Below are 20,631 nucleotides of genomic sequence, written 5' to 3'. Positions count from 1 at the left end.
TTCAGAGATTGTAAGCCTTAAGTAGGACACCATTTTTTAGCAAAGTACGGTACACTTCCTAAAGAGATGATACAAACCCAAAATTACATTTTTTTTGCCTAATACTTGGAGTGGCGGTAGACTACCAGCACTCATGAAAATGTTTGTGCAGCAGCTCCTCATCCATCCAGCTGCACCCTTCTATAACTATGCCCTCACTACACGCTTCTAAAATATAAGGAACTGCGCTAAAGCAAATGATTAAAAAGCAAAAATTAAATTAATCGCTAAAATGAATAAATTGATCACCTGTGCAATAAAGAACATTAATATCAAAAATGGCAAAAAACACCTACACCCATGATTGTGTGAAATACTACCAAATATAAACCACAATTTCAAAAAACATGATAATAGTGAAAAAAAATCAATTTAAATAATTAAACAATTGATAAATAAAAAAATGAATTAATTAGTGATAAAAAAATGAATTATTATAAACTCATTAAATCCAAAAAATGTATTAAAGTCCATATAAATTGTCCAATCCAAAACTGAAGAAATTCATGCAGATGTGTCAGCAGGATCTCAGTGATAGAATCAAACTCACACCCTTTGAAAAGTGCCGTAAAATATAGCAAATGCCATCACCAATAAGATCTCTGGCCGCTTACCAGAACTGTGCAAAGATTAATCGCCAGGGTTGACACTCAGGGTGGCAGAAATACGATCGCTCACTTTTCAGCAGTGGGATATCAGACAACGATAAGCCGTTTCACATATAGGAAAGAGAATGCTCGCATAGCATAAAAACCTTTGCGATATACACTCACATTATCTGGATAAAAAAATGGCTATAAGAACACACAAGAGCCGGCCAGTTCCAAAGACGTGGAGTGACGAAACTCTAGGGAGGAGCGGCATGCTGACGTCACCGCGTTCCACGTCGGTCCTGGAAGTAACGGGCGGGAGTTGAGAGCCGGCCAGCTCGTGTATGTTCTTATGGACATTTTTTTATCCGGATAATGTGAGTGTATATCTGCTTATTTTATTAATAAATCTCTATAGTTTTTATGCTATGCGAGCATTCTCTTTCCTATATGTGAAATGGCTTATCGTTGTCTGATATCCTGCTGCTGAAAGTGAGCGATCATATTTCTGCCATCCTGAGTGTCAACCCTGGCGATTAATCTTCTGCGCTTCTGGGTCTCATATAATAAGGACCTACAGTTCTGGTAAGCGGCCAGAGATCTTATTGGTGGTGGCATTTGCTATATTTTACGGTACTTTTCAAAGGGTGTGAGTTTGATTCTATCACTGAGATCCTGCTGACAAGTCTGCATGAATTTCTTTAGTTTTGGATTGGACACTTTATATGGACTTTAATGAATTGGATTTAATGAGTTTATAATAATACATTTTTTATCACTAATTCAATTTTTTTTATTAATCAATACATTTTTTAATTATTTAAATTTATTTTTTTCACTATTATCATGTTTTTTTAAATTGTGGTTTATATTTGGTAGTATTTCACACAATCATGGGTGTAGGTGTTTTTTTTTTTTTTTTTTTATATTAATGTTCTTTATTGCACAGGTGATCAATTTATTAATTTTAGTAATTACATTTTTGTTTTTTAATCATTTACTTTAGCTCAGCTCCTTATATTTTAGGAATTTTTGGTGTGGCATTGTATAACGATTTGAGCTGCTGCTTAGGGGGTGGGACTTGGTAATAGCGCAGTTTTTTCTTTTTACTATTCTCACTACAGGCTTATCTTCTCACGGGGACTCAATTATGTGTGTGTTTTTTTTTGTTTGTTTTTTTACATGTTTGTGAGTATTTACTTGTGAAAGGTACTTTTCATCTTTTTGTAATTTAAACTTTATTGGAACCTAATACACCAAAATGGTTGTGCTGTCTCCCTCCCTCCCCCCTTCTCTTCCTACAGAGACACAGTTATAAAATAGAATTTTGTCTTCTGCGGTTAATTAACACTCAAGTCATGTATTTCCCACAGTCTATGACTGGACATTAAAAAGAGAAGCAGCACACTGATGTGTCTCTGTCAATCCGTTCTCTTCCAATTAGCATATACAATACCTATTAGCATTACAGCACAATTGGCTGGTTCATTGTGCTACTTCTCTTATTTTTTTTCTCAGTCTGAGCTCTGCTGCACAGAGGACTGCTAGAGTTAAACTTGAGAAAACATTTGTAGTGTAAAAAAACAAAAACCACCAAAGCTATTTTTCAGAATTGTCTTTTATAGACATTCTGTGTTGTATTTTGTTGTATATTGAGATGCAGTTGTTCTTGTCTGTAATGGTTTCTGCTTGCAGTGCCAGATCACATAAAGACCATATTTGAAGCCTTCAGTGACTTTCAGGCAACTACGTGTATCCGTTTTGTGAAGCGCACAGACCAGCGAGACTACATTTCAATCCGACCAGGTCCAGGGTAAGAAATGTCCTGTTATGGCAACCTGTATGAGGAATAGGGCTATGCAGAGGCAAATTTCAAAAGTTCACAATTGCGTCAAAAGACACTGAAACATCCTAAAGCCCAACTCCAGGCAAAAATGTACTTTAAATAGTACTTTCTGCATCAATTACCTTACTCCTCAGTCTTGTTTGCAAGCACCATCTTGCAGCTTTAGGGTGCACTAACACTTGTGAATGCACCCACACTGCAATTAGATGTGAAAAGTCCAGCAAGAGTTCCTGTGATTAACCCCATGGAAAGCAATGGGAGGCTGCACGCACTAGCAGCAAATCACAGCTGAGTGCATGTAATCTCTCCTGCAACTGTAGCCCCCTTTTTTTGGGGGGGCGGGGAGGGGGTGGTTATAAGAAATTACCTTCCCCAAACAGGATAGTGTGCTAAACCTGTAGGTAAATAAGAGAACCAGAACCTTTGCTAAGTTGAAGAGTGGCTTTGATAACAAAGGTGGAAGTGCCTCCAATCAGGCTTCTGTGAACAGAGGAAATTACCATCCTAGGAAGTTAGCTAGTAATCTAATCAAAGTAATTGGGAGCAGAGCTATTATACTCAGCGTATAACATTTAACCATAAGTACATAGATGCACACCAGTAGGGAAATGATATGACCTTTATATAGGAAAAGAATAATAACAGTATATACAGTACATCCAATGTACAAACAGGTATTATCAGCAAAGGACACAATAGGATCACTGGTGGAATTGTGCACCAATACCCAAGTATATAATTTTATTACAGTAATGGAGATACCTCCAGATGAAAGTTTCAGCAAAGTCCAGTTGACCATGAAGCTGCATCCATCTTTGTGTCAGAGACCATAAAACAAGAACAGCAGTGATGGAGAGATCCTCCAATTCTCCAGACATTAATGGCTATGTGTTGAGTTATTTTGAGGGGACAGCACATTTACACTGTCATACAAGCTGTACACTCACTACTTTACATTGTAGATATATATATATATATATATATATATAATGTGTGTGTGTGTGTATATATTCATGCTCAGAAGTTTACATACCTTGACAGAATTTATTATATCTTTTCCATTTTTACAGAGAATATAAATAACACAACTTTTCTTTCACTCATGGTTAGTGTTTGGCTGAAGCCACTTATTATCAATCAACTGTGTTTACTCTTTTTAAATCATAATGGCAACAGAAACTACCCAAATGACCCTAATCAAAAGTTTACATACCCCAGTTCATAGTACCGTGTATAGCCCCCTTTAACATCAATGGCAGCTTGAAGTCTTTTGTGGTATTTGTGGATGAGGATCTTTATCTTCTCAGATGGTAAAGCTGCTCATTCCTCTTGGCAAAAAGCCTCCAGTTCCTGTAAGTTCTTGGGCTGTCTTGCATGAACTTCACATTTTGAGATCTCCCCAGAGTGGCTCAATGATATTGAGGTCAGGAGACTAAGATGGCCACTCCACACTTCACTTTATTCTGCTGTAGCCAATGACAGGTCAACTTGACCTTGTGTTTTGGAACATTCTCATGCTGGAATGTCCAAATACGTCCCATGCACAACTTCCTGGCTAATGAATACAAATGTTCCTCTAGTATTTTTTGATAATGTACTGCATTCATCTTGCCAACAATTTTGACCACGTTTCCTTTGCCTTTTGTAGCTCACACATCCCCAAAACTTCAGCAATCCACCTCTGTACCTTTCATCATAGACCTTGTTGACTCCTCTCCAAATGTAGCGTTTGTGGTTGTGGCCAAAAAGCTAAATTTTGGTCTTATCACTGCAAATGACTTTGTTCCAGAAGGTTTGAGGCTTGTCTCTGTGCTCTATGATGTATTGTAGGCTGGATACTTTGTGGCATTTGCATAGTAATAGCTTTCTTCTGGCGACTCGACCATGCAGCTCATCTTTCTTCAAGTGCCTCCTTATTGTGCATCTTGAAACAGCCACACCACATGTTTCAAAGAGACCTGTATTTCACCTGAAGTTATTTGGGGGTTTTTCTTTGCATCATGAACAATTTTCCTGGCAGTTGTGGCTGAAATTTTAGTTGGTCTACTTGACCGTGGTTTGGTTTCAACAGAACCCCTCATTTTCCACGTTTTGATTAGTGTTTGAACACTGCTGATTGCCATTCTAAATTGTTTGGATATTATTTTATATCCCTTTCCTGTTTTACACAGTTAAAAGCAGCCATTTTTTTCGGGAGCAGTGATTTTAATAATGCTTAAAGTGAAACAATAAAAGTGAAATATTCCTTTAAGTATGGTGCCTGGGGGTGACTATAGTATGTCTGTAAAGTGGCACATTTTTCCCATGTTTAGAACAGTCCCTGCACAAAATGACATTTCTAAAGGAATAAAAGTCATTTAAAACTGCTTGCAGCTGTAATGTAATGTTATGGCTATCAAGAGGAACCCTGCACCCAAATTACAAAAAGGCGTTGGGCCCCCAGGCCTTATATACGACATATTATACAGGTGGTCCCTGGGTTACAAACAAGATAGGGACTGTAGGTTTGTTCTTAAGTTGAATCTGTTTGTAATTTGGAACAGATACATTTTGTAAGTGTAGCTCCAGCCAAAAAAATACATTTTTAACCTTTTTGGATAACATAGAGAAGGGTTATCATCACCTCTGTAACATTTGTTTTGTTGTCTGTGCCCCTGTTCAGAAGATTTCACCTCACTTTCTGTGTCAATGACAGTTGGATTTAAAAAAATTTGGGTTATTAGGGAAACGAGGATTGGTGATAAAGCATCAATGGAGACACCTTTTTCCCATATTGGCTCTTACAGGAGAGAATTTTCCTTCCTAGGGGTAGATTTCCTCTCACTTCCGGTTGTCTTCCTCCGTTTCTAAGTAGGAGTCGTTTGTAAGTCGGATGTTTGAAAATAGGGGACCGCCTGTATATACTATACAGCCTGCCCTATACACTCTGTGAAAAATTGGGCCTTAGGTGTTGGTGGCACCATAACACTGTAAGCCCTCACAGTTACTCTTGATAGGCGCTGGAATGGGCCCTGCTGGGAAATATATCAAGAATTGTAATTACGCGCCCCTGTTAAACAGGGGCATAAAATTTGGGCCTTAGGAGGTGGTGGTGGTGGCACAACACTGTAAAGCCTCACAGATATTTTTGTAGAGTGCAGGAACAGGCCCTGCTGTGAAATATTAGATCAAAAATCGTAATTACATGCCTCTGTTAAACAGGGGCAGAAAAATTGGGCCTTAGGCAGTGGCGGTGGTACCCTGAATCGAAAATATTCCAAGAAGCTATCATCATGAAGATTGAGGAATAGGATAGTCACTCAGCATATGCAGTCTTCAAGGGATCTCACATCCATAGAAAAATCTATCGGTTACATCAGCATCAGGTGCTTAGTAGCTGGCGATCCAAGACTGATTCATTTTTATCAATGTGAGCCAATCAACGGAGTCTGTGGACAGATGCACTCTGTGATCGGTTACAAAGCCTCCAGCAGCCCTGAATGTGCATTCAGAAAGAACGCTGGATGCAGGACAGGCCAGTAGCTCAATTGCATATTGAGCCAGGTCTGGCCAGTGGTCTATCCTCAAGACCCAGTAACCCAGTGGATGTTCTGGTGGAAAGGTCTCCAAGTCTGATCTTGCCCCTAGATATTCCTGCACCATGTAATTCAGATGCTGGCGATTGGTTTCTGGAACTGATCAGACCTGGGCGCTGAGGACTGAAGAACTGTCTGAAGGCATCGGTCAGCCGGCCACCTTCTCCACCGCTCTTTCTGTGACTGAACGAAGCCTCAGCAACACGTTGTCCAGTACCAGGAAATTTTAACCTCCCAGGCTCTGGAAACACATCTCCTCTTCCTCCTGCTGTTCTGCCTCAAGTGCCCTGTCCGTTATTCCACAAAGCGTGCGCACCAACAGGAAGACAAGAGGGACAGTATCACTGATGCATGCACTGTCACTGCTCACCATCCTTGTGGCCTCCTCAAATGGTGGCAATAGTGGGGGCTTTTGGGACTTTAAATGAGATGCACGGTAACATGCATCTCCATCCCTATTCAAGTACATAGAGAAAAAGGGTCTGGACTTTAAATGAGGTGTCTATATTGTAGCTAATCGAAGGAGTCAAAGTAAAACATAAACAAGTATTTATTTGTTTGCCATAATTGACTAGGTACATGGCAGACAGTACATGCAATAATGGCACATAATATAACAAATCGTGTATCCAAAAACATTTACATGTTAAAAAATATGAATACAATATACAATAGTATTGTACTCAATAATAAAAAATCATTGTAATATGACAGTTATAATCCACGGCATTGCCTGAATCCAAAGACCATGTGGGTATGTATACACTGAATCTAAGTTAGGCTCAGACGCGTTTCATGGGATCTATCCAATCATCAGGGGCAGATGCATGATACATCTATAAAAAGAGGTAAATATATCAACATCAACCATTCATGGACAAGAAATTAACATACATACAGGGAGGATAAGGTGGTCATCCCTGTAAAATTCACGTATCTGCTTAGTGTGAAAAAAACACACCGCCGGGGTGCTAGGGTCGAAAGGAATGCCTGTTCCGGAAGCTGCGGCAGTAGGGTCCAACAGAAACACAGGGAACATGAGTATGGATGTAACCCAGAATGTCTGGAACAATGTAACAAAGGGGCTCCATTCTGTGAAACAATAAAAAACATAAATACACCAAACGGTGCTAAAGATGTAAAAATGTAAACTAATCAAAGAAAGAGTCTACCAACTAAAAAGGCAGCAGTTGCAGTTCTAGCAATTTGACCAAGTTGGCATTCAGATGCTGAGCATGTGGATGGCTGGGATCAAATTTCTTTCGACAGTTTAGTAACTGGGGTAGGGAAATTTGCCTGCTAAAATCCGATGTTGGAGTACCGCTAGCAGATTGGCCGCAAATACTTGGGACACCTATTTCTATACCTTTATTCCTCTCAGTGCAGGTTTCTGAGAGGACTAAAGGTATAGTGCGGTTGGAGACCTCAGCTGATGAGGAGCAAGGAGAGGTCCGCCTTGTTCTTTGATGTGGGCTTTTTAAAGTGGAGGGCCACCCTAAAATAAAAAATGGCATTAAAATAAAAACAAACATTTTTTTTTTTACTTGCCTGAAACCGATGTTGCTAGGCAGTCTTCCTAATCTGCCTCTTCCTATTCTGCAGCGCTTCCTTCTCTTCAGCGAGCAGCCCCGTTGCCTTCTGGGATGTGTGTGTCCCAGAAAACAACGGAGCCATTCAAAAAGCGCCACGCGACTGTGTAGTAGGAAATGGGCAGTGAAGCCGCAGGGCTCCACTGCTTGTTTCCCTTAAGATGGAGGCGCTGGCAGCCGATCCGATGGATGGATCAGCCTTGGGCAGCCAACATCACTGGCTTGCTGGACAGTTAAGTGTCCTTATTAAAAGTCAGCAGCTACAGTGTATGTAGCTGCTGACTAAAAAAATAAAAATAAATTGCTGCTGGAATGCCCCTTTAAAGCGCAGCTCCACCTTAAAGTGGAACTTCCCTCCCCCCCTCCAGTGCCACAATTGCCACCTTTCAGGGGCGAGGGGAGTGCACATACCTGTATAATACAGGTATTTGCACCCGGCATAGATAGTCGCAGAATTCTCAGGCATTTATGCCACTTTCTGTCCCTTCCCCGCTGTCTGGTGGGAAACACACGGGTCCCAGAGACAGCAGGGACTGGCCATATTGCACATGCGCAGTAGGGAACCGGGAAGTGAAGACGTAAGGCTTCACTTCCTGATTCCCATAGTGAAGATGGCAGCAGCACCTGAGAGCTGGGCGCCGCTTGGGTGCCGACATCGCGGGCATGCTGGATAGGTAAATGTCCATATTTTAAAACTCGGCAGCTGCAATACTTGTAGCTGCTGACTTTAAAAAAAACACAAAAAAAATGGCAACGGCAAAATGGAACTCCCGCTTTAAGTGCTGTTGCCAACGGACTGCATGGGCATCATATGTCTGGTCAAGCATGTGGTGTCCAAGAGGCTGCTGTTTTGGCCACGCTTGATACGCTTCAGACATATGTTTCAAACAGCAATGGTGCGATCTTCTGCACACGTGGCAAAAAAGCCCACACCAAGGAACTTTTTAAAATATGTGGGGAGTCGGCAGTGCCCTGCACCCGCTTAGCTCTGCGGTGTGATGCAATAGGGTGGCTGCCTTTAAGCTGCCCCCTGGAGGGCATCCTGCCTCATTGGAGATGCGTCTCCTCCTCCTCCTCCTCTCTTCTATCAGGCACCAAAAAAAGAGTCAGTGACCTCATCATCCCCTCCCTCCTTGTCACTGGTGCAAACTTGGCAGTATGCTGCAGCTCGGGCAACATGACTGCCAGTTTCTTGACCTTGGGCACCCCCTCTCTCTAGGCTCAAGTTACTCCCTTCCTCAACTTTGGTACCATCATCAGAGCCTTCAAATCGCTGCACATCCTCCTGCAGCATGTACCCGACACTGTGGTCGATTCGTTTGGGGTACACCTCTGAGCATTGGTGACGGAGGATGAGGAGGGCTTTATTATTCATTCCACCAACTCTTCTGCATGATGTGGCTCCATAAAACACGGCCAGCTGCAGAAAAAAAGGACAAGCATGCCCTACAGAAACATGCTGAGTATGCACTGTGTCCACGACCACCACTGTCGACTGTAGACACAGAGCCTGCTTGCCCTCTTTGGTGGCCTGTGAGCATCTGCCTCTCCTTGGTGGCCTGCCGAACATGTTGTAAATTTTGTTTAGCAAAACCACACTACACTGTATTGTGTACTGTGTACACTACCAGCAAAGTAGTAGCAAGTGCACGGTACTGTGTACACCGACAGAAGTTTAATAACAACTATGGGTGTACTGTATGTATTGTGTACATCACCAGAAAAGTAGTAGCAACTGCACTAGGGGTGAATGGTATTGTGTACATCAATAGAAGTGTAAAAACAACTATGGGTGTACTGTGTTTACCACCAGAAAAGTAGTAGCAACTGAACTAGGGGTGCACAGTACAGTGTACACTGCCTGAAGTATATAAGAGAAAGTACACCAAGAACGGCCTGCAGTCAGATATAGCTAAACTGGATACAGCGAGAGACTGTCTATATATAATAAATACACTGCAGCTAACTGAATAACCTGCCTGCCTGCTCAATCTAAATGACACTCTCTATCTGTCCATGCCAACAACACACTACATGGGACCGACGTGCAGGCAGCCTTATATTAGTGTGGGGCGTGGACTTAGTTCCCCTGAGCCATGATTGGCAAAAGGCGCCCCTGCCTTTGGTCAATTATGGCTCTCTTAGCTGAGGGCGCTGGGATTGGCCAAAGCATGCAGGTGCATGCTTTGGCCAATCCTCGTACAGCAATGCACTGTGCTCCCACAGTGCATTATGGGCCTCTACGCGCCGCTTGAATTTTGCACGAATGGCCCATAATGTTCAGTTTCCGACGAATGGGCGAACAGCCAACATTCGAGTCTAACAGAAAGCTCATCCCTACTTAAAGGTGTACACTACATAATGTCAAACTGATATAAAGATTATAGACCCAGTCCAGTGAACATGAATTACTAAATGTTACTACACTGTGCAAACCCTGCCCCGAGCATACAGAAAATTAATTAATAGTTTGTATCAAAATTAATTAACACAAATTATTATATAGTGCATGTCACCAGATGAATAGTGATAATTTATACGATCTGTTGAAAAAAATAATATCCTGTGACTAAATATTATTCAACACTAAAAATAAATAAATAAACAAATAACGAGAATCAAATGCATTGTTTCAAGTTCTATCAAGCAATGTCCACTTCCTAACAACATTGTTACAAACACCACTGTGAAACGCTCCTGAGACTATAATGTATCCCAGTAAAATTATAGTCCATACGTTATAATTTTACTGGGATACATTATAGTCTCAGGAGCGTTTCACAGTGGTGTTTGTAACAATGTTGTTAGGAAGTGGACATTGCTTGATAGAACTTGAAACAATGCATTTGATTCTCGTTATTTGTTTATTTATTTATTTTTAGTGTTGAATAATATTTAGTCACAGGATATTATTTTTTTCAACAGATCGTATAAATTATCACTATTCATCTGGTGACATGCACTATATAATAATTTGTGTTAATTAATTTTGATACAAACTATTAATTAATTTTCTGTATGCTCGGGGCAGGGTTTGCACAGTGTAGTAACATTTAGTAATTCATGTTCACTGGACTGGGTCTATAATCTTTAATACTTTTGAATTCACTGGTGTGGATTTATATTTAGCGCTGCTTATCCTACTGTTTAGATAAGGAATATTGCACATATATTGTTTTTTTTAAAGTGGCGGCTTAGTTTAAAGTTTTTTGTTTAGCGCAGTGGTGATACACAATAGATGGGGGAAAGAATAAGTGTATCCTTGTTTTACAAACTGATATAAAGCAAGCTATAGTGGAAAAAAATATATAGTTATGGAAAGTGAGATAAGATAAAGGGACATAGATTATATGTACACATAATTTTTTATTTTTTTTAAGGCATGTAATAGTGTATTTTTGGCTCTTCAGATGTTACTCGGCTATTGGTCGCAAAGGAAGGAGACAGGAGGTCTCTCTGAACTTTGACTGCCTGGCAAAGGGAAAAGGGACTGTCCTACATGAGTTGTTGCATGTGCTCGGATTCTGGCATGAGCACTCACGAGCTGACCGGGATAATTATATCAGGATTGACTGGAGAGCGATACAGAAAGGTATGAGCCATGTTCAATTATTCATCTTCTAATCATAGCTATGTTAAAAATATATTTTTGTGATACAGTCAGGTCCCTTATATTTAGCAGCCTGTACTTACAGGTTTTTTCAACACTTAGCCTTCTGAATTTTATAAATGCATAGAGCACATATGTCCGGGTTTGATTTTGTTGCTATATTAGGAATGCAAAAAAGTACTGCCTGGCTGCTACCATTAGTTGTCCCTTTTTCTCTTGTGTTAGTGTATGTATTTTTGTTCCCTGTTCTGACATTTTTAATGGACTGGTTGCGATATCCACCTATTCTAACTAAACAATTTACCTGAACAGGTCCTTCTTTTTTTTTTTTTTTTTTCTGTTTTGGCCCCTTAATGTTCTGGTGCCAATGTGTAGCACACTGTGCTCTAGTCCTCAACTCAGGAGTGGGACACGGTCGGCTTGACACAAAGACTGGCCATACACTTTTTTTTTTTTTTTCTGTTCACTCAACATGCTGAAGTATGAGTAAGCAATACGAGTTCAGTACAAGAGAGGAGCCTTTACAGCTCTGCAAGACTGTAGGGCTGGATTTGAGCTTATGAAAAAAGGGAAAAAAACTTTTTCAGATGCTTACTTTTATTTCTTTTTCCTCAGGATATGAACGGAACTTCTGCAAATATGATACAACGAACATGATTGTGAACTATACTTTGGGCTCCATCCTTCATTATTCTGGGTATCCACCGTTCGCTTATAATGAATAAACATGCTCAGAATAATAATATAATAAATAAACATGCTTAGAATAATAATATAATGAATAAACATGCTCGCATATGAGCGCACTTTCAAAAAAAACGCTATAGTGCAAGTGCATCCTAAAGATATACTTCAAGCAAACCATTAAAGTGTTACTAAACCCAGGACCTTGCATTCACGATATCTGGTCTCCCACAGTACATGGACATGCAATAGTAAATATAAATACTTTGTTCCATTAGCACTATATAGCAGTCTTGTGACTTGTATCAGTATCTGCTTAAGCTTGTAGAAGGAGTTTTCATTCTCTCCTGACCCTCTGTCTAGACAATGCTGATTGGCCCTGTGCTGATCACATTCACTCTCCCAAGAAAAAAAAAACTCTCTAGCAATACACCCCAAATGTGCAGCCTGACTCCTAATGCTCTGTTCTATCAAGAGATGTGTTGGAGTCAGTTAAAGAAGAGGAGGATCAGAGAAGACAGGATCACACAGCCTTATACACGATGTGGAGGATTAACTCCTTAGGTTTCACAGTGTGTATAACAAGAATGCTTTACTGCATATACAAACTGATTATACTGTTGTGGGTTTAGTAACACTTTAACCACTTTCAGACCGGACCATTTTGCTGGTAAATGACCAGAGGTCTTTTTACACTTTGGCACTGCGCTGCTTTAACTGGTAATTGCGCGGTCATGCAATGTTGTACCCAAACAAAATTTGCGTCCTTTTCTTCCCACAAATAGAGCTTTCTTTTGATGGTATTTGATTGCCTCTGCGATTTTTATTTTTTGCGATATAAACGTAAAAAGACCGCAAATTTTGAAAAAAAATGATATTTTCTACTTTTTGTTATTAGAAAAATCCAATAAACTCAATTTTAGTCATACATTTAGGCCAAAATGTATTCAGCCACATGTCTTTGGTAAAAAAAAAGTCAATAATTGTATATTTATTGGTTTGCGCAAAAGTTGTCACATCTACAAACTAAGGTACGTTTTCTGGAATTTACGCAGCTTTTAGTTTACGACTGCCTATCTCATTTCTTGAGGTGCTAAAATGGCAGGGCAGTACAAAACCCCCCCAAATGACCCCATTTTGGAAAGTAGACCCCCTAAGGAAATTGATAAGAGGCATGTTGAGCCCATTGAATATTTTATTTTTTTGCCTCAAGCGATTGAATAATGACAAAAAAAAAATTTTTTTTTTTTTTACACAAAGTTGTCACTAAATGATATATTGCTCACACATGCTATGGGCGTATGTGAAATGACACCCCAAAATAAATTCTGCTGCTTCTCCTGAGTACGGGGATACCACATATGTGGGACTTTTTGGGAGCCTAGCCGCGTACGGGGCCCCGAAAACCAAGCACCGCCTTCAGGCTTTCTAAGGGCGTAAATTTTTGAGTTCACTTCTCACTACCTATTACAGTTTTGAAGGCCATAAAATGCCAAGATGGCACAAAACCCCCACAAATGACCCCATTTTAGAAAGTAGACACCCCAAGCTATTTGCTGAGAGGCATGTTGAGTTCATGGAATATTTTATATTTTGCCACAAGTTGCAGGAAAATTACAAACTTTTTTTTTTTTTTTTTTTTCTTCACAAAGTTGTCACTAAATGATATATTGCTCATGCATGCCATGGGCATATGTGAAATGACACCCCAAAATAAATTCTGCTGCTTCTCCTGAGTACGGGGATACCACATATGTGGGACTTTTTGGGAGCCTAGCCGCGTACGGGGCCCCGAAAACCAAGCACCGCCTTCAGGCTTTCTAAGGGCGTAAATTTTTGAGTTCACTTCTCACTACCTATTACAGTTTTGAAGGCCATAAAATGCCAAGATGGCACAAAACCCCCACAAATGACCCCATTTTAGAAAGTAGACACCCCAAGCTATTTGCTGAGAGGCATGTTGAGTTCATGGAATATTTTATATTTTGCCACAAGTTGCAGGAAAATTACAAACTTTTTTTTTTTTTTTTTTTTCTTCACAAAGTTGTCACTAAATGATATATTGCTCATGCATGCCATGGGCATATGTGAAATGACACCCCAAAATAAATTCTGCTGCTTCTCCTGAGTACGGGGATACCACATATGTGGGACTTTTTGGGAGCCTAGCCGCGTACGGGGCCCCGAAAACCAAGCACCGCCTTCAGGCTTTCTAAGGGCGTTACAGTTTTGAAGGCCATAAAATGCCAAGATGGCACAAACCCCCCCCAAATGACCCCATTTTGGAAAGTAGACACCCCTAAATTTAGGGGTACACTAGTGAGACTAGGTAATAAATGGCGGGTGCCCTGAAACTATAAAAAAATAACTAACCAACCAGCGTCACCTGTAACAGTTATATGGTGATCACTGGTGAAAGGGTTAACTAGGGGGCTTTATGCGGTAGTATATGGGGGTCCCTGGCGCTATAAAAAGCTGCAGCGAACCTAAATACCTACCTGCCTAACTAGCGTCACCTGTGACACTAATACAGCGATCAGAAAAACGATCGCTTATTAGGCTGGGTTCACACTGGAGCGATGCGGGAACGCCACGAATGCGCGGCGGGTTCCCGCATCGCATGCCTCCCGGCGGCAGTTCACACTGCCCTATGCGAACTGCTGGGAGTGTCAGTGAAATGTTACTGACACCCCCAGATCAGTTCGCATATCGCAGTGCGATCTGCAAACTCGGATCGCATGGTGTGAACACCCATGCGATCCGATTCTGCTGCGGGCCAAAAAAAGGGTCCCGTGCGAATTTGCGGCGGGTGTGGCGGGTGCGGCGAATGGCTGAACTCGAATCGCACAGAGATCGGATGTGATTTGCACTGCAGTGCGGTGCGAATCACATCCGTTCTCATAAACCGCTGCAATGTGAACCCAGCCTTAGTGACACTGGCGACAGGGGGTGATCACGGGGTTAAACCTTTATTGGGGGGTTAGGGGGGTACCTTAGAACTAAAGGGGGCTAACCCTAACTGCCCTAACAGTTATTAGTCACAAATGACACCCGCCGGGTGATCAGGGGGTTAAACCTTTATTAGGTAATAAATGGCGGGTGCCCTGAAACTATAAAAAATAACTAACCAACCAGCGTCACCTGTAACAGTTATATGGTGATCACTGGTGAAAGGGTTAACTAGGGGGCAATCAGGGGGCTTTATGCGGTAGTATATGGGGGTCCCTGGCGCTATAAAAGCTGCGGCGAACCTAAATACCTACCTGCCTAACTAGCGTCACCTGTGACACTAATACGGCGATCAGAAAAATGATCGCTTATTAGGCTGGGTTCACACTGGAGCGATGCGGAAACGCCGCAAATCCGCGGCGGGTTCCCACATCGCATGCCTCCCGGCGGCAGTTCACACTGCCCTATGCGAACTGCTGGGAGTGTCAGTGAAATGTTACTGACACCCCCAGATCAGTTCGCATATCGCAGTGCGATCTGCAAACTCGGATCGCATGGTGTGAACACCCATGCGATCCGATTCTGCTGCGGGCCAAAAAAAGGGTCCCGTGCGAATTTGCGGCGGGTGCAGCGAATGGCTGAACTCGAATCGCACAGAGATCGGATGTGATTTGCACTGCAGTGCGGTGCGAATCACATTCGTTCTCATAAACCGCTGCAATGTGAACCCAGCCTTAGTGACACTGGCGACGGGGGGTGATCACGGGGTTAAACCTTTATTGGGGGGGGTTAGGGGGGTACATTAGAACTAAAGGGGGCTAACTCTAACTGCCCTAACAGTTATTACAGTCACAAATGACACCAATGCAAAAAAAAAAAAAAAAAAATGACATTGGTGTCACTGTGACTGGGGGGCAGGGGTAATTGGGGGGGTGATCGGGGGTAATTGGGGGGGTGATCGGGGGGTAAAGGGGGGGTGTGAGTGTGCCTGGCATGTTCTACTGTGTGTGTAGAGTGTTGGTGCAACTCACCGATCCGCTCTCCTCCGTGTCGGAACGAAAAATACCGACACGGAGGAGAGAATACATCACTTCCTCTCCTGTGTTTACATTACAGGAGAGGAAGTGATGTCACGGGGGATTCCTATTCATCGGGAGCGATCGCGAGGGGGTGGCCATGAATGAATGGCCGCCCCCTCGTCCCGGATCGCTCCCGGACGAAAACCGACCGCCGCAGGCACCGGGCGGGGGCCCGATCGGGCCCCCGACCCGCGGGAGGCAAGGGACGTACATGTACGCCAATATGCCTGCCCGTGCCATGCTGTCGACGTACATCGTCGTGCGGCGGTCGGCAACTGGTTAAATATGAAGCAAAAATACTTGTGAACTATTTTGCAATGATTTAGAAAATTGTATTAATTAAAAAAGCGTAAGTATGTGTGTGTATATGTTTAAACTGTGTGAGCGTAAGTGTGTGTGTGTATGTGTGTGTGTGTGTGTGTGTGTGTATATGTATATATGTATATATATATATATATATATATGTGTATATACTGTATGTATAGTATTTATAAGACACATCTTAAGTGTAACTTTATCCTTTTAAAATAAAGCTGTCACTAAACTGGCCAATTGAAACTGAATAGGATTAAGGACTTATTTAGATCTGTGGTTGAAGGGGGTGGGCACATTAAAACGCTGATTGAGTGGAATTTTTAGCAACACACCAACCCACCCCATGTCTATTAAATGTGACCCATTCAGGCAAACGAGGAACCACTGCAAAACGACCTGCAAAATAGCTTACGGATAGGGCAGCGTTGTATGGCAATTAATGGGTTAGAACAGGCGGTGAAGAGGTGTCTGAAAATGCCTCTGAAAAGCAATCTAAATGGATGCTTGAGAGGTTGAAAGAGACTTGGCTAACCTTTTACCTTGAGTGAATTTTAAGACTTGGACCCTATTCACACTATACCATCTTTGTTGTCTGATTTCCTTTAGATTTACCAAAACCATGTAGTGCAAGGGCCTGCCTGATTGCATACAAATTGAAACTCTTTTGACTACAGGTAAGCCTAAAATAAGGCTCGCCTGTAGCTACCCTGGATATATCCTAAACCTGCACCGTTTAGGAGATATCCCCTGTGTCGGCATATGTACACTGAATCAACGGCACTTCCGTTGCGTCAGCTGGTATGCCGTTACCGGTGGCTCCCATGCGCATGCATGGAAGTGATGTCACCGGAGCCCGTGATACCTGAAAATAACTCCCGGATCGATGTCGCCGGCCAGAGCCGTGTAGAAGGACTGCTGTGGATGCTGAGATCTAAGGTAAGTAATTCATAATGAGCTACTGTAGTATGCTATGCATACTAGCTCATTTTGCCTTTGTCTTGCAGGTTTTTCTTTTTCTGGGGGGCTTACAACCAATTTAAGGTTTGACCTCATATTATAAGGTTTTGGTAAATCTAAAGGAAAAAAATCTACAGACAATTGTATAGTGTGTATCCAACTTTAGTTCACCTTTTGCAAAAAAATAAAAAAAATTCTGTGCACACATATTTGCTGAAAAAAAACACGCAGTTACTATTTTTTCAATCAATCAGTCACAGTGGGTCGTAGGTGCAATGGTCAGGCTGCTGTAGGCACTTCCTCCAGCTCCTTTTCTGTACCAAGGTGCAGACTTCCAGTTAGATAGCTGGAGGAAGTGAACTAAAGGCCCGTACACACAATACAAAAATCGGAAGTAAAATTTCGTCCAAAATGCAGATTTTCGGATCGTTAGTATGGTGCTTTTGACAGCCGATTACGGTTTTTCATCAGACAACAGCTGGATGTGCAGACTATAAAATTTTTGTTGTACATGAACTCAACGTCCAATTTTCGTTTTATTAGTACAGTTTTCGTATTAAAAAGATCGTAAGAGCAAGACTATGCATGCTCAAACTAAAGAACATATAAAAAACTAGTCAACACATTGCGTCACTTCTGACGTTGTATTCTGTTGTACAAGAATTTTCGTATGGTGAGTAACCTCTTCACTTTCGACATGAGACTAGCATGGAACGAAAAACGGAAGAATGGTCATCCGAAAATCTTATTGGGTGTTCCACTGATAAACCAGTGCTGCCAAGTGTCCAATCCGAAGAATAAATCACAATATGTTGCGGCTTCAATCCTTAGATTTTGTGGCTGTATTACTTTTCCATATTCATACTTTTTTTTTTTTCTTTCACCTGATGATCCTGCCAGTAACACACTTTCTATTCTTGGGTGACAGTACTCGCTCATTTAAAGTGTCATTATACCCAGACTATGAAAAACTCTCATCACCACTTCAGCTCTGGAAGGTTTACCCAGTTCATTACCAGGCCATGATACAGCACTGTGTTATTTTAACTGACAATTCCTCGACTTACTTTTATCCGGCCCTCGGGCCTCTATTTCATCCACTAACACCAACAATGGGGTATAATTTCCTCACAATTCCTCCCAATGACACCAGTGTTGGGGCACAATTCTACCCAATGACACCAATGATGGGGCACAAATCCTCCCAATTGCTAACACCAAAGATGGGACATTTGTTTTTTCCCGCTGATGTCTGGACCTTTTCTACTCCCAATGGCCACAGTCTGGCCCCCCAAAAGTCTGAAGAACAGTAAACTGGCCCCTTGTTTACAAAGTTTGGTGACCCCTGACACCCCCACGTTTTACCGGGGCTTCAATTACATTTCCCTGGGCCCCATTACATTAACAGAGTGGCCCAGGAGGTGGGATTTATTTTTATTTTCAAGGTGTAGATGGATAAAGTCAGTGCTACTGTTCCGCTGCACCTCAGGGGGGCCCCATCTGGAAGACTGTACAGGGCCCCATTATTTCTAACAACAGCCCTGCTGATGGACCCGCTGATTGGCTCTCACTGTGTCCAGTCACAGCGGTAACAGGTCCCCGGGAGCGTGTGCATGCATCCCAGACCCGGAAGTTGATGATCACATACAGGTACGTGATCCTGTGCAGGAGAGCCACCTTGCCGCTCTATATATACAGTATACTGCAAGTGATTAAATGTGAAACGGAGTGTACATAATCACAATGCCACCAAAGCATTTGTTTTGCGTAGAGTGAAATATACCTGGTTGATTCTACCTTCAGCTGTGCCTCCCATCTTCTCTATGTCTCCACTGCAGCCTGAGATTGTGTAGACCAACTGTTGTCATCTACCGGGCATGCTCCAGTTCAATTTCCCTTCTAGGCTCTTCATTTAGCTTTTTCTTATTTGTGCAGTCCATGTGACTATAGAGTCACTCGTGTGGGCATATACACAGTGGGAAATGACACTCCGCTCCCTCCCCCCCTCGATCACCTATTTCTAAACGCTTTGGGCCACTACTATATCCCATAGTATGCTGATTATTACATTCACTAAGAAACACAAATAAAAGCTTATATTTAAAACTGATTTAATATTAAAACTATCAAATGTAATTGCTAAATAAAAAGTAAAAAAATAAAGTCCTGGATACAGATGCTGTCAGAACAAAATGAAAGCTATTAATCATCTTTGACTCCACCTACACCATATAAATTTACAATAAGTACATATTTGATGTTCAATAAAGATTAATAGGGAGCTGTACATTTATTTATTTATTTTTATATTTATTTGAATCACTTTTCTGAAACTTCTTTTTTTTCACCAATCAGGGCTGTCCAAGCACAGACTCGTACTGTAGTAATAGAAGCCCCTCCCAAGGATCTTTCCCTGCACATTATTATATTATTATACAGGAGTTATATAGCGGCAACAGTTTGCACATCGCTTTACAAAATGATGCAAAAGAACAGGGGAAAGATAATGTGACCACATAACAGCTCTGCAAGAATAAAAAAAAACTGTGGCATGATCCAATCACAGCTGATCACAATGTACACAGGATTTCCTGGTTATCGGCATTCCTCTCCTCATGCTGACAGCACATGAAGAGAGGAGAGGTGGTAAGCAGCAATCCACACAGGGGACATCTATACTGATGATCAGGGCACTGATTATCAGTGCTGCCTGTCAGTGCCACATCTGTGCTGTCTCCTCAATACCCATCAATGCAGCCTATTATTGCCCACCATTGCTGTAATTCTGCCTATCAGTACAGCCTCCTCACAGCACATCAGTGAAGAAGAAAAATTACTTATTTACAAAATTTTATAACAGAAACTAAGAAACCTTTTTCTTTCAAGATTTTTTTTATTTTTTTCGTTTGTTTAGCAAAAAAAAAAAAAAAAAAAACATTGGTGATTAACCCCTTCATGCCTAAGCCTTTTTCTGATGTTTGTTTCTTACAAGTTAAAATACATATTTTTTGCTAGAAAATTACTTGGAACTCCCAAACATTAAATATTTATATTTTTTCTTTTAGCAGAGACTCTGGAGAATAAAATGGCAATTGTTGCAATATTTTGCCACATGAAATTTGCACAGCGGTCTTTCAAACGCAATTTGTTGAAATTGCGCACATTTGCGGAATGGCGACATATACTACAGTACATCTCCATAGGCGATGCTTGAAATTTTTTTTACAGGTTACCAGTTTATAGTTACAGAGGGGTCCTGTGCTAGAACTATTTCTCTTGCTCTAACGATCATGGCGATACCTCACATGTGTGGTTTAAACACTGTTTATATTTGCGGGCGCGACTTGCATATATGTTTGCTTCTTAAACACGAAGGGATGGGGCGCTTTAAATTTTTT

At 41.5% G+C, this 20,631-nt stretch overlaps 1 long non-coding RNA gene across 1 annotated transcript; it reads left to right on the top strand.

The window, feature by feature from the left end:
• The first annotated feature begins 931 nt into the window (after window positions 1-931).
• On the top strand, window positions 932-12,704 carry LOC143963538 (uncharacterized). The gene is made up of 4 exons (XR_013270986.1): window positions 932-1,006; window positions 2,325-2,442; window positions 11,050-11,231; window positions 11,865-12,704. It is a non-coding gene; the product is annotated as an uncharacterized LOC143963538 (long non-coding RNA).
• The last annotated feature ends 7,927 nt before the right edge of the window (window positions 12,705-20,631 follow it).

Source organism: Lithobates pipiens, unplaced genomic scaffold (assembly GCF_037356315.1).
Source record: "Lithobates pipiens isolate NorthernLeopardFrog02 unplaced genomic scaffold, aLitPip1_a1.2 Scaffold_8, whole genome shotgun sequence".
Lineage (NCBI taxonomy): Eukaryota > Metazoa > Chordata > Amphibia > Anura > Ranidae > Lithobates > Lithobates pipiens.
The sequence above is the reverse complement of the archived record's forward strand: the minus strand, read 5'-3'. Positions and strand labels throughout refer to the sequence as shown.